This window comes from Dipodomys spectabilis, unplaced genomic scaffold (assembly GCF_019054845.1).
Source record: "Dipodomys spectabilis isolate Male_0828 unplaced genomic scaffold, ASM1905484v1 ptg000428l, whole genome shotgun sequence".
Classification (NCBI taxonomy): domain Eukaryota; kingdom Metazoa; phylum Chordata; class Mammalia; order Rodentia; family Heteromyidae; genus Dipodomys; species Dipodomys spectabilis.
This window is the reverse complement of record NW_024871105.1, coordinates 866,216-878,497: the sequence shown is the minus strand read 5'-3', so window position 1 is coordinate 878,497 and position 12,282 is coordinate 866,216. Positions and strand designations below refer to the sequence as shown.

General features: G+C 42.1%; 1 pseudogene; it reads right to left on the bottom strand.

The window, feature by feature from the left end:
* Positions 1-3,401: 3,401 nt before the first annotated feature.
* On the bottom strand, positions 3,402-11,959 carry LOC122097713 (annotated as a pseudogene).
* Positions 11,960-12,282: the final 323 nt, after the last annotated feature.

Genomic DNA, 12,282 nt, shown 5'->3' with positions numbered 1-12,282 from the left:
TACATATTTTTATATGTGGGGCTTGAACTCAGGGCCTGGGGGCAGTCCTTGTTTTTTTGTGCTCAAGGCTATCACTCTACCAGTTTGAGCCAGTGCCCCTTCTGGTTTCTTGCTAACCAGTTTATGAGATAATAGTCTCACAGACTTTCTTACCCAGGTTGTCTTTAAACCTCAATTATCAGATCTCAGCTTCCTGTGGTGCTATGATTACAGGCATGAGCCACTGGCACCATCTTTTTAAAAAAGGGACAACAATTCATAAGCCAGAAGCCTTGACTCATGCCTATAATACTACCTACTCCAGCGGCTGAGACCTGAGGATGATGATTTGAATCTAGTGGTGCAAAAACGTCCCTGTGAATCTTTTATCTCCCATAAACTGTTCAAGAAAATCCAGAAGTGAAGCTTTGTCTCAAGTGGTAGAGTGTACTCTTGAGCAAAAAAGAAGCTCAGGGATAGCACCTAGATCCTGTGATCACACTCCATTTCTTACACACACACACACACACACACACACACACACACACACACACACACACACGAAAAAGTAAATAGAAAATATGAAGAAATCAATGAAAAATTTGAATATTGTAAGGAATTTTGGGTTTAGAGGTATGACTCAGTTGGTAGGACAATAGCTATTGATTGAAACTATCAGGTACCAAGGACATAAAAAAGAATTATCTGCTCTGTATTTTCTTATTCTCGTATGTTCTCATTTGGGAACACTCTTCTTCTTCAAAAAAAATGTTTTAGCGTCTATATAGAGCAGGGTTACCTTTCTGTATGTCAGGTAACTAGTACATTTCCTTCCTTTTACATAATATCATCTGTTCCCACATTCTCTTCCATACCCTCCCTCCCATCTTGACCCTCGACTTGCATGGTTCACTTTCATCAATGTCCAGTAGAGCCAGAGGGCTCTGCTGCTGCATTTTTTCACCCACTTCCCACTAATTCTGTGCCCTTCCCCCATCTTCCCTGTATATTAGGTGAAGAATACAGACTCATTAGAAAATGAAAAGACAAATTAAGAAAAGTTCCTTTGTTTCCTTATCATTGCACTTCAATATATATATATATATATATAGTATTATGTAGAAAAGGTGCTTGGGTATTATAACTTTGTGATTTTCACCAAATGTTTCCTCTTCTGTTCTTACTGTAAATGATGTCTAGAATCCTGTACAGTATATCATATCCCATGGTGTTTTAAACCTCTCTTCCATATATCAGGGGAACAGGTACCATTTGTCAATTTGATGTTGGCTAAACTTTCTTAACATGATTTATTCTAGTGTCATCCATTTCCTTGCAAATGACATTATTTTATCCTTTCTAATGGCTCTGTAAAATTTCATTGTATATAGATGGCATAATTATTGGTTCCATTCATTTATTGTGGGGCATCTGGGTTGTGTACATTTCTTGTCACTGTGAATTGAGCAGCAAGGAACATGGTTGTGCAAATGTCCTTGCCATTTTCTAATTTCTCCACTTCCCCACCAACATTTGTTGTCTAATTCAAGATATTTGGATAAGATGGTATCTCAGAATTACTTTGATTTATATTTTCTTTATGGCCAGGGATGATGAACCTTTCCTGATATGTTTCTTTGCCATTCTTACCTCTTCTTATGAGAAGTCTCTCCTTAGCTCCTCTGCCCATTTGGTGATTCGTTTATTAGTTTTGGGAGGGGTAGTTTCTTGAGATCCATGTATACATTGAAAATTAGCCCTTTGTCTGATGTATTGCAGGTAAATATCTTTTCCCAATTTGTTGGCTGTCTTTTTAGTTTAGTGGCTATGTCTCTAGCCTGTGTAGGTTTTTTCCTTTGATGTAGTCCCATTTGTTGGGTTTCTTTCCTATCTGTTATGCCCCTGGGATTCTATTCAGGAAGTTCCTGCCAGTACCTATATGTATTTTTTTAATTATCATTTTGATGGTAAAACTTTATTTACTTTTATAAATACATCGCAAGACAAAATTTTTCAAAAATACTTTCCCCCCCAAAAAATTTAAAAAATAAAGGAAAGCTCGTAATAGGTAGGCAGACTGTCTTGAGACCTCTTTTTGTTCTTAAGGAGAGCTCTCTGCTGTGTAGGGCAGGACAATCGCCACTCACCCAACACTGCCATGGGTTTGGCCTTGGGGAGAGAAAAACCCAGCCTGGACTGAGTGTCCTCTCCTGATCACAACCATAGTTACACCTTCTAGTAATTAACACTATCTAGGATTATCTAGTATGAATCCTATTATAGTTGGGCTGTGCTGTATACAATGTTAACCATTGAGAACATATCTCTCTCTCTCTGCATATATGTGTAAATTATAAAGTATGAGTTGGACTCCAAGTTCAACAAACACAAGGTATTCTCTACATGTTCCCAGTGCCCTATGAGGCTCTCTCAACAAGCTGTTCATCTTTCCTGTTTAGATAACATTAAACACCATTGTTTTGTTAGGTCAAGAATAAAGATGAGGGGTGAAAATAAACTTTTGCCTTTAAACAGTTTATTATCCTCAACCCCAAACTAGGAGTTAAATTAGAAAACATTTTGTTGTTGTTGTTGTTGTTGTCTCCAGAGTGATTACTCCATTACTGGTGAGGCCTGTGAGGTGTGGGGTACACCCCCAGCCTCCCCCATGCCCTGCTGGACCACAGCCAAGGCCACCCTGGGCCTTCCACTGGGCTCCATCCTTGAAAAGCTGCCTAATGGAGGGAGGTCAGGAAGATCTGCATTTACAAGTTTCCCAGAATGTGCTAGAACTTTTTTGGGTCAGTTTTATAGAACTTTCTTGGTCAGTTATATTCCACCTCAATCTCTCCAGTATTTTCCAAGCAGATCAAGTCACTTGCAGATAATGAAGAAGCTTTGTGGCCCAGGGGTCCATGGCTTGGAATCAAAGATAGTATCAGGAGGCCCAGGGGTCTCGTGTATGGTAGAGATGTCCAGGTGATTTGAGTTTCTGACCTTCCTGTTCTCCATGAGGCCTGAGCAGTGCGGAGGGCAACGAGGAGGTGTCTTCTACAATAGCCACTGAAATGAGGGAGGCAGAAGTTCAGCTGTTCCAATGGGCAGATGTGGAGAGGTTTCTAGAAGGGGATCAAGTCCGCTGCTTTGGGCAGGAGTATCAGTACAGAAAGCAACAGAGAAATTAATTTTCTTTTCTGACTACTGAAAAGTGGAAAGATGCTCAAGTTTACCATTTAAAGGAACAATAGACATTTCTAAAATCTCTGTCTAAACTTTGGTTTTCTTTAAAAAACACACAAAAAACCAGGTCATCACAAAAAGTAATGTAAATGGAGGCTGTAGGCAGGTACTGTTCTGTCCGTGGCAGTCTTTTGTGTAAAGTAAGGCGTATTGGAGCTCCAATTTAACTGATGCAGTGGGGTTTACTGGCTATGCATGCCGAAGCAGTGCAAGTCGTCCGTGCCCTTGCTGTCGAAGCCTGGGAGGGGCTGACCATACTTGTCCACGCACCAACAGAAGCCCCGCTTTCTGCCTTTGGAGGGGCGACACTGCTTCTTCTTATAAAATCCTTTCTTGTCGCAGTTGGGGATGTGCACACCCCTGGGACTCAGCACATTGGGGAACTTCAGGTGATTCAGGGTGTCTTGCATCTCTCTAAGGAAGGGACCGTATTCTATCTCCAGTTTGGACTCCGAGGAGAAGGTCTGGGTGTCCGTGCTCTGGGACTCATAGTCGACTTTGTAGTGCTGGCTGTCCTTTGTGTGACCTTTCTTGATGGTGTCCAGCTTCGCTTGAATGGAATGGAACTTGGATTCAGGCACCCTATGTGTGCTGGGAGGGGCATGGCTCTCCAAGCTCCCCGTGCCTAGGTCCTCCTCTGACTCACTAGCATTTCCTGAGGCAGAGGGCGCCAGCAGCAGGTAGGCGCTCAGCCGGCCAGGACGCTGGCATTGGCGCAGAACCCGCGGCCATCCAGCAGCGCCTGCAGTGGGCGTGGCTCGGTTGGTGGCAGCTGGCAGCTGAGCCCCTAGCTGCAGAGTTCTGTGTAGACACCTCACGGCTGGCCCTCCCGCAGAGCACATGTCAGGCAGCTGCCACAGCCTGGCTCGCGCACCAGCTCAGCACACGCAGGCACTGCAGGCAGAGGCTCGCACTGGGCCAGCACGATCCCATCACAGTGCTCGCATTGCAAGATGGGACCCTCGTCACCGGTGGCCTGAGGAGCAGGGCCAGGGCGGTGAGTAGAGCTGCCCTGAGCGCCGGGCGCCGCCGGAAGCATGGCGCCCATTGCAGGGGCCAACTGGAGTAAGCAGTTACTGGGTCAAGGCACGCAGTGTGAGATTGTAGGATCTGGAGCGCAACTACCGGTGCTCGGCGTGCAGCTGCCCAGCTTCCACCTCAGTACCTATAAGTTCTAATGTCACCCTTTTTCTGTCTTATAGTAGTTTGGCTGATTTTAATGTAGTTAATCCATTTTGAGTTGATGTTAGTGCAAGCAGAGATCCACTTCCAGTTTTCTGCCTATTGATGTCCAGTTTTCCCAACACCAATAGTTGAAGAGGCTATGATGTCTGTGTATGTGTGGTGTGTGTGTGTGTGTGTGTGTGTGTGTGTGTGTGTGTGTGTGTGTGTGTGTGTGTGTGTGTGTTTCTGTGTGTCTGTGTGTCTGTGTCTGTGTCTGTGTGTGTCGGTCGTGGGGCTTGAACTCTCGGCCTCGGAGCTACCCCTCAGCATTTCATCTCCAGGCTAGTACTTGAACAACAGTTCCACTTCCCATTTTCTTGTGGTTTATTGGAGCTAAGAGTCTCATCGACTTCCCTGGCCCTGCTGGCTTTCAACAACCATTCTCAGATCTCAGCCTTCTGATTAGCTAGATTAAAGGCATGAGCCACAGTCACCCGGCAAGGTTATGTTTTTTCCACATTACATCTTTCACTCTTTTGTCGAATATCAGATGATTGTAAGTATGTAGTTTTATTTCTGGGTCTTTTCATCTTTTTTAATACGTTTTTTTTTTTTGTAAAAATAATGTACAAAGGGATTGCAGTTACATAAGGTAGGTAATGAGTTCATTTCCTCTCAAGCATTGATACTTCCTCCTTTGTTTTTCCCCTACCATCCCTACCCTTCCACCTCCATAACTACTACTTTCCATCCCTCCTTCCCACTCCCTGCCTAAATTGTAAAGTTCGTTTTTGAACATAGTGTCTTGATCTCATTGTTAAAATGGGTCAAACTGTATCCCTAGTTAAGCATTTGGTTTTTTCCCTTCACCTCCCAAAGCTAGAGAAATGTACATACAAGATACAGGGCACCAACATCAAAGAAACAAAAAAAAACACACACACAAATTAGGTTACAAGATTGGGTGGAAGAATGATGACTGTTGACTTAATTTAATAAGTATTCTATAGTTTTTAATGGTAAGGTTTATTAACTCAAAGGGGGAGAAAAAACATTCAGAATAGTGGAATGTGGCTACTACTCATTTGATGTGTGTGGATAGATTATGATTAATAAAAATATATCTATTAATTCCCAGTGGTAGACTGTTATGTTAACTGGGAGGAGACTTTGGTAATGCCAGGGGTTTGAATACTGGTAATGAAGCAGAATATGAGGGGAGAGCATTTGCTAAAGATGTAACTTCCTAGGCTCATACTAAATACATTGAAGTAGAATGCTAAGTGATGATCGACTGAGCACCAAATTTTATTTGTTGACTTTTTGTTTTGTGAAGTCCAGGGATTTGAACCTAGAGCCTGGGTGCTGTCCTTTAATTTTTTCTCAAGGCTAGTGCTCTACCAGTTGAACCACAGCTTCAAGTCCATAATTTTGGTGGTTAATTGGAGATGAGTCTTTCCAAATTTCCTCTTTGGGCTTGCTTCAAACGTGATCCTCAGGTATCAGCCTCCCGAGTAGCTCGCATTCCAGTTGTGAGCCACCAGAACCTGGCTAGAATCACATTTTAAAAGTGTTCTCTAGGTGAATCAGATGTGTCTAGGTACTATGTGAGCATTTTGGTTCCAGTGGGTTATGTCAGATTTAGAATAACATCAGAATTTTTCTTCTTGTAACTCGCAGCATCCAATATCTATATAATTTATTCAGATCTTCATGTCTGATTTTTTTTCTTCATTGTACCTTTTTATTCTTACTTCACAAGCAAGCACATCAGTGATGTTTTCCTTTTCTGAAGCAAGTTACATCCTTTCCCATCAATGAGGGATGTACTTGCTGCTCTTACTGCCTGGAATACCTGCTTCTAGTTAATTGCATGGATGATGGCTCTCAGGTTAACTATCTCCTCCTCAGGAATATCTCCTCACATAACTGCTGTGAAGTTGTTGCCACAAAACTACCAATGTCATGTCTCTGATTTATAAAAATTATCATTATGATTTCTGGTTTTCTTTTCAGCATGAAATTGATGAGGAGAGAGCCACATTCACTTGTTTCTCCAACACCTATAATAGTGCCTGGTCCTTAGTGCTCAGGAGCTTTGCATAGGGATCAGCCTTCTCCAGCTCAATTTATCTTAGCTTCTGGTCAAGACAGCACTTGAAGCTGATGTCTGGTGGCTAGCAGTCATTCCCTCTCATTCTTTGTGCCTTTCTGTGTTGCTGAGTCCACCTCAGAGCAAGATCAGTGCCTGACACCTATTTGCTGCTATGGAAAGATGGCTATGACATCATACAAGTTATGGGCATTGTTTTGTGAAACTGTGTGCAGAGACGCATCTCCACACAAGTTCTCCAAGGCAAGTGTCTCCCATGCCCAGGAGTCCATTCCACAACTCAGCATCCTAACTATCACCTACTCCCTAATGCACTCAGTGTATGTTCCCATTTCCATTAAAAAAAGAAAATTCAAGACATGCCTTTGATGATTTGTCATTGAATTACTGAAATAAAGTATATAATTTTGGGGCTAGGAAGGTGGCTTAGTGGTAGAGTGCTTGCCTTGCATGCATGAGGCTCTGAGTTCGATTCCTCAGAACCACATAAGCAAAACGAAAATAAGCTGGAAGTGGCCCTGTGGCTCAAGTGGTAGAGCGCTAGCCTTGAGCTGAAGAGCTGATGGATAGCACCCAGGCCCAGAGTTCAAGCTGACAACCGGACCCCAAAAAAAGTATATAATTTTATGTATTTGTAAGTCTTTGTCCATCTCTCTTGAGTCCTTGGCATATTTCTATGTGTTTGCAGCTTGGGAAGGGAAATAAGGTTTAATTCAGGATAGTCAAAAACATTTTGGGAGGGAATGCCAACTTTCCATCTGATGTTCTACAGATGGCCATCTTGTCACAGGAACTGAGTAGACTGTCATAGCATAAGAGGCTTGTCCTGATTTCTACTGACTTTCCTCTGGGGTCACAGAGTGTGATCCTACTGCATACGTGTCGCTTGGCTACACTCGAGGGACCAGGTCTTCTCTGAAAATCTAGTGGCATGGGGGTAAGAGAAACTAAAACTCAGAACCCAGCTTCCCACATCACTAGGATTACAGGCCTGAGTCTCATATACTAACTCATAACTGCCTTTTTATACATCGTGTAGCCTGTTTCATTATATTCACCTCATAGACAGATATACAAATATATGTTTATATTTATCCATCTATTTATAATCAGTGTTATATCTAGAAACACAAAAATATATATTCATATAATTATAATCAAAGTTATATTACCACTTTCCCCAATAATATTTTACACTAATATTATGTGAAAAAATACTTAAGATTGAAAAAGTTAAAAGCCCTTGTAGTATGAAAAATCATATTTGATCTTATATATCATATAATATACTGTACAAAATGTAATGAATATAACATGTATTTCCATATAACTGATTTAATTGCTTCTTGATTTTGTGTTTGTCGATCTATATAAGCCTTCTTTCTTCTATTGATGATGGCTTATACTTTCCAGTGTCGATATTTCTTATGTATTTTGTCAAATATATTCAGCCCTAAGTAGAATTTTTATGTTAATGGAGCCAAATTTTTCTTCAATATTTCCCAAAGCACAATGAATATGTATATAGAATTGAACTCACTGTTGGAAGAAAGTCCCACATACCACTATAAGTATTGTAGCATTTGTCCTAATTGACAGAACAGCTTTCTAGGTCATCTGATCTGGTATCTCCTAGATCTTTTGTAGCCACCTTTTCACCCCATGCAGGCATGGCCTGGCTTCCTTGCAACTCCCTGTGCATTTAACCATTCCCTTTATATCCAGTAGGCTCTCTTGATCATCCCACTGTCACTCTGTTTTCCCACACACAGAACACATGTGCATGGTGCTTTACATTGTAGGTTGAAAAAAAACCACATTTAAGGCTCATGAATTATATAATATAACATAAACACTGACATTTTAATAACGTTAGAAAAATAACTAGAATGATCATTTTACAACAATCAGGACCAAAAAGAAATATAACGATTTTCTAAAGAAGGGGGGAAGCAATCTCTAAATCTGGATTGTCTTCTAAGTTGGCTTCAGACACAAATTCTGCCTCAGAGTCCTCAAAAGGATCTACTTCCTCATTAAAGGCAGTATTTTCTTCCCGAGTCTAGGGAGGGACAGATCTTATTTCTCAATTGGAAATTGGATCCCCAGCAGAAGGACAGATTGGTCTGGATATTCTGTGAGGACAGATTCCCTTTCCTCAACTGAATCTAGACTTTGACCCTAACTTACTGGTTTTCTTGAACATAGACTGGGGTCATTTTCCATTAGCACATATTTACCCTGCACTCCAGGACCAAAACATTTTTTACTGGTTTGGATGTGATCTAGGTGAATTGTGAACATCAATGGAAGACATTCTGGATCATCTTCTTCCTTGGTGGTATGTGCAGGTACACCTATATCACATGTGGAGTTCAGAACCAGTGGGATGTCCACAGGACTCAAAACCTAGTTGGGCCTTTCTACACATTGAAAAAAGCCTCTATGTTCACATGCTTTCTGGAGTCCAGTTTTGGCTTCCAATCTCCATCAGTCATCATAGGCGACATCACTGATGGGTTCTTTATCTGGAGTTCAGCAGGAAGTTCTCTACAGTGACACAAACATAAGAATGTAAATAGGTACAGGAGTCTTAGAGTAGACTCTAGAAGTTAAAGTGTGACTAAACTTCTATAAGGATTTAGTAGGAGAAGCTGTAGAACTTGAGTTTGGGCTGAACACTGATGAGAAGGTAGGGTGTTTCTAATGAGTGGTTATGTCCAAGTTCTTTTAAAAAGGGAACAGACATTACCCAGCATAGAACATCCATAAAAGAACATTTTGCCAAGCTGGGTAGTACAAAGGGCTCTTGGCAAAGCAGGCCCATCCCTTGACACCTAGGTTCCATCCCTACTCAAAAGCTCTAAGGCATCTAAACAAGGACTATTTACTCTTTTCCTTGGTCTCACGGGTCATGCATTGCTCCAGCTGGTCCAGAAGAATATGTAAGCAGAACAGCAAGTCTGAAGAGGGCATGTTGAGCTTGTCATACTGTGTAAGTTTTTTCAGGATGTCAAGTTTCTTGTGCTCATAAAAATCATCAGGGTAGAAGTCCATCCAAATAGTTAAGATGGAACAATTGATGCTGTGGGCAGATTGGTGACAAGGAAAATGAGAGTCTGCCCTCTCCATCCTGAGCCTTCTACCATAGACCCTTTGTGGCAGGACTAGAATGCTGGGAAGTGGGAAGAGGCTCCTGGAAGCAGAATTCTCCTCACAACCCACTTCTAGAAATTTCTAATGCAACCCTCCAAAATTCTCCCTGTGATGGGCAGAGAAAGTTGTTTCCCCACTGTGTCTGAGTTGCTACACACAACCCTCCCTGTCATCGAGGGATTGTGATCCATGCTGGCCTGGTCATAAACAGAAAACCCTGTCATAAAAATGGCTACAGCAGCGCCGAGCACAGGTGGCTCATGCCTGTAATCTTAGCTACTCAGGAGGCTGAGATCTGAAGATCCCAGTTCAAAGCAACTCTAGGCAGGAAAGTGTGTGAGACTCCTATCTCAATAATCCACTAGAAAACTAGAAGTGGCACTGTGGCTGAAACAGTAGAGCACTCGCCTTGAGCTGAAGAGTGCAGGGACAGTGTACAGGTGCAGAGTTCAAACCACATGACCAACAAAAACAAAAGTGACTAAAGCGAAAAGAGCAGGTGTATGGCTCACTTTGTAGAGCACCTACCTAAAATTCATAAAGCCCTGAGTTTAATTGCTAAGATTGAAAGGAGGAAAGAATATGAAGGAATGGAAGGAAGAAAAGAAGGAAGGGAGGAATTTTGATATAACCAAATACTGGAAAGATGTGAAGTATTAAAGGTATCACAAGTATATTATATGAAAAGATAGATTGTTCACTAAAAGGCAAATTATAAAATGTGGAATTCAGGCTAAAATACATGTACAGTTTTGTTTTTCTGTAAAGTGATACTTACGTGCCTCTTTAGTTTAAAAGTAGTAAATGAGTTTGAAAAATGGAGTTGTTAGAAATGAATCATTATATCTTATCACTTTTTCTGCTACATTCACCACCTACAAAATTGGAACAATGTTCATCATTTTAATTATTAATGTATTAATTTAATCTTTCATCTTTAGTGTATAGTCTATTGTGCACATCGTTTGTTTGAACTCTTTTTTTTGTTTGTTTTTTGTCCATGATGGGTCCTGAACTCTGGGCCTGGGCACTGTCCCTCAGCTCTTCACCTCAAGGATATCACTTTACCACTTGAACCACAGTGCCACTTCTGGCTTTTCTGCTTATGTGGTACTGAGAAATCGAACCCAAAGGCTCATACATGCAAGGCAAGCACTCTACCACTTAGCCACCTTCCCAGCCCTGAAATCTTTATTTTTTCCTTCAGACATAGGCTTGAATACAGGGCATGGGTGCTGTCCCAGAGCTTCTTTGCTCAAGTTCAGCACTCTGCCATACAAGATTAAACCATAGTGCCATTTCTTGTTTTTAGTGGTTAATTGGAAATAGCAGTCTCATGGGAACTTTTCTGCCCAAGACTGGCTTTGAACCAACATCCTCATTTCTCAGCCTCCTGAGAAGGTAGGATTACAGGCGTGAGCCACCTGTACCCTTGTGCTCATTTATTTTCTTTTAAATGTTATATAAGTTTAGTTCCCCCACCCAAATACGTGCAAACTGAGATGCAAATTGGCTTTAAATAAACCACTAGTTGAGGATGCTGAAATTACAAATGATGGCAAATTGTTTTTAACATTTTTTAATATGAGAAGCTTGAGCTGAGGGCCTGATTGAAATCCCTATTCTCTTGTGCTCAAGGCTATCACTCTACTAGTTTGGCCCACAGGGCCCTTTTAGTTTCTTGGTAACCAGTTAATGAGATAATAGTCTCACAGACCTTCTTACCCAGGCTGTTATTAATCCTCGATTATCAGATCTCAGCCACCTGAGTTGTTATGATTACAGGCATGAGAAACTGTCACCAGTTTTTTAAAAAGCAACAACAGATTACTTTAGGGGAGGATGGTAGAGGAGAAGCTAGAGGCTAAACAAGGAGAAGCTAGAGGCTAAACAAGCTCTCACATAGAAAATAGTTGTAGTGTTCCACTGAAGAGTCCTAGGTCAGAGAATGACCAAGTGTGCCATCACAGTACAGTTTGGCCAGAGAGGGAAAATCCAGGCAAGGAGACAGATCTGAGCACTTGCCATTAGCTGCAGCTGTGGTGGTGGCGGCAACGGCAGCAGACTAGCCGCCAAAAGAACAACACAGAGTCTGGGACAATGGTGCCAGACACAGCAGGTGACCGGATTCTATTTAAACCAGAAAGAACTGATAAGTAGCAGATATCTTCATCCTGCTTATCACAGACCAGAGACAACCCAGGAACCAAGACTCCAGCGTGAGTAGAATCCTGACATACTCACTCCTTCTTAGGGAACAGAGGAGGGAAGGCCACCCTTACCATCCTCACCCCCGGAGACCTCCATATTTGATATTGAAAAGGCCCAGCTGAGCAGCAAGCTCCAACTCAGGCCTTGGAAAAAAAACAAAAGAGTCATTTAGGAGGTCTCAGGCACCTGACCTGACCTGCCAGGCTCAGCTCCTCCCTGGGAAAAGTCACCCAGCCCAGGCAGACAAAGCTCTGCCCCGAGGGGAGTGACTTTCTTCACTGGGTAAACAGAGCCAGAGGCTGCCCCTCCCTACAGCAGCCTAGACAATCAAGTGAAATTCAGTAACCATAAACCCTGAGAATGGCTCTAGGCTGGGCTCTGTGAGTGTCTCAGAAATTACCCCTCAGGGAAAAGCTGCA